Consider the following 2781-nt stretch of genomic DNA (forward strand, 5'->3'; position numbering starts at 1 on the left):
GTGGTTGAGTCTAAGAAAGACTCTAACATTGCTTTCCCTCACTTAGTTGAAACTCTAAATAAGGAGTTAGGGTTGAGGGAAAATATTATTAATAGAGGGATCGAATACGAAATTGACTACTAAAAAAAATTTCGTATATTCTCCCTTGCTCTCTCTCTCTCTCTCTCTCTCTCTCTCTCTCTCTCTCTCTCTCTCTCTCTCTCTCTCTCTCTTTTTGAAAGAAGTTAATCTTGAAGCTCCATCATTGTGGATTGCCGATTTGAAAGCGTGAAAATAACCTAAAGGAGTACGATCAAATGAACGAGAACGCAAAAGAACAAGAACGTAAAGAGGCATCTCCTGTGTCTAGATCCATTGCATTTAAGATATCAAAGGTAAATGATCTTGAACCCATCTTTGCACTAATTTTTCTCATATAGCATATATGACTTTGGTGTATGTTCTCTATTAGCTATATATAAAGGTGTATACCTCACAATGGATTAACATGACTATTCATTCCAACTTAGTTCTTAACATGGTATCATTTGCCCCAGTTCTTGGTCTGCTTGTACTCTAGGTCAATCTTGCTTTTTGGCTCTTGAAAGTTTTCTCTTCAAGTTAGGCTTTTCCTCTACTTCTGCTTTTGTCTTCACCTCTCTTGGTGATTCTTCTGGAATTTGTGCTCTTCTCCCCATGCATCTTCTTCTGGTTCGATTGAGTGTTCTTTTCATCAGATTCTTTTTGATGTGTGTTCTTTGGTGTCTGCAAGATCTTGGTTCTTTTGGTGTCTATGGTGCTTCGTGGATCTGTATGTTTGTGGATCAGTCTATGAGTGACTTTGTGCCTGTGTTTTTTTTTTTTTTTTTTTACAAGTGATTTGTGGAATTATTTGGATCTTCTTGTTCAAGCTTTGCGCAATTTCTTGGATTTGTTCAAGCTTTGTGCAAGTGTTTTTCATGGATCTGCTGCTCTCAATTTCTTGGATTTGTGTGTCTTGATTGTGTTACTTTGTTCTGCTCATATGGCATCTGATTCCTCAACCTCTACTTCTGTTGTTGAGATTCATTATCCTGATGCTTCCTTATCTCTATCGATTTCAAATGCACATCATTATCTCCCTGTCAAGTTATCTTTGATGAATTATCTCTTATGGAGATCATACATCTTCTTAAGACTACTGGATTGATGGGCTTTATTGATGGAACCAATGTTTGTCCCTCACCATTTCTTGATCCTCTGGCTAGCCCTCTGGTGTCTAACCCTGCTTATTTCGTTTGGCAAAAGCATGATCAAATGCTTCTAAGCTAGATCCTTGCATCCTTAACAGTCTGTGCATTCTCAAGTAGTCAACATCTCCACATCTTTGGGAGTTTGGACTACGATCTCTTCTGCTTATGTGTCATCCTCTAAGGCACGCATCATGCAGCTTCGGCTTCAGCTTCACAGTATAAAGAAAGGATTGGTCATGATTGTTGTATAGCTGCTCCATGTCAACAACTTGTTGATGCTCTTGCCCTTGCCTCTCAACTAGTTTCTGATTTTTATATGGGGCTTTAAATTCTTGGTTGTCTTGGTCATGAATCAGTGCTTTTTTACAGCAATTACTGCTAGTGAAAATTCGATGATAGTGGCAAATATTCATGGACTTTTGATGGGCAAAGAGATCAAAAATATGAATGCCTTACAAGACATTTCTAATGTGAGTGCTCAAGTAGCTCAGTCCTCTATTTATGCTACTCTAAGACATGCTGATTCCTCTACTAACAGAGCTTTTTATGAACCTTGTCAATCTTTTATTCGATGTACTCAAAGATGCTTTGGTGGCCGTTATTATACTCGTGGTTCTAGTAGGGGTGCTCGTGGTGTTTTCTGTGAAATCCTGCACCAACCCTAATCCGGAACCTATGTTGTAGCCTTGTAGGTCTTAAGACCTGAAGTCAAGGTAGAAGACAGCTATGGGCCCTCTCTGTTGAACCCATTGGCTCTGACCTAGAACAAATGGAAATTGATAGTGAAGATCCCATTTTGGAAACCTTGTATGATTTTGAGAGAAGATGTAACCTAAATGATGATGGACTTGGAAGATGGACCTTGAGTACAGTGTGGACACCTTCGGAAGGTCCTATGAAGTTAGGTAAGACCCTTACTTAAGTTGGTTGAGGACCCAAGTGGTGAATGTGGCTTTTGGGGAAAAAAAATTCAGCAATTTTGATTTAAGTCTCTGCCTTGGTCGAACCCTTTGGTCGATCCAATCAACCAAGGCAATCGACCAAAGCATGCCTCGAACAGAAGTGTTTATTTTTGGAAGTTTAAGGTTTTGAAGTTCTATTTATATGTAACTTTGGACTAAACCTAAACACTTTGCCTCTTAACTTTTGGAGAATGTGAGAAAAACCCTAGAGCCTCCTCTTCAAGCCCAAGGTTGATTCCAAGCATCCAAGAGAAGTTCTTCCATTGGTTCTTCTTCTACAAGGTTAGTATTCAATCCTATACTTCATTGATTTACTCTCTCTACTGTTTCTACTATTTATTTTGATTGTGAGGAAGGTCCTATAGTACTGTAATGACCTAATCTCAGATCCTCATAGTCTTAGAGTGTATTCCCATTCACTCTATGTTTTCCTTGAGCAATATGGTGTTGTTCACTGTTTTGATCTAGCATGAGATCATGATTTACTCTTACTATAGTTATTCGATTCTAATCCATGTTAGATTTGTTCCTAAATTTTTTTCTATGCGTGATCAACCATTTTCTTACCTTTAGAATGAATCTCCATTCATTCTAACCTTTCCGTGAGA

The sequence above is a fragment of the Hakea prostrata genome, chromosome 10 (genome assembly GCF_041222555.1).
Source record: "Hakea prostrata isolate BN-2017 chromosome 10, UWA_Hpros_2, whole genome shotgun sequence".
Taxonomy (NCBI): Eukaryota; Viridiplantae; Streptophyta; class Magnoliopsida; order Proteales; family Proteaceae; genus Hakea; species Hakea prostrata.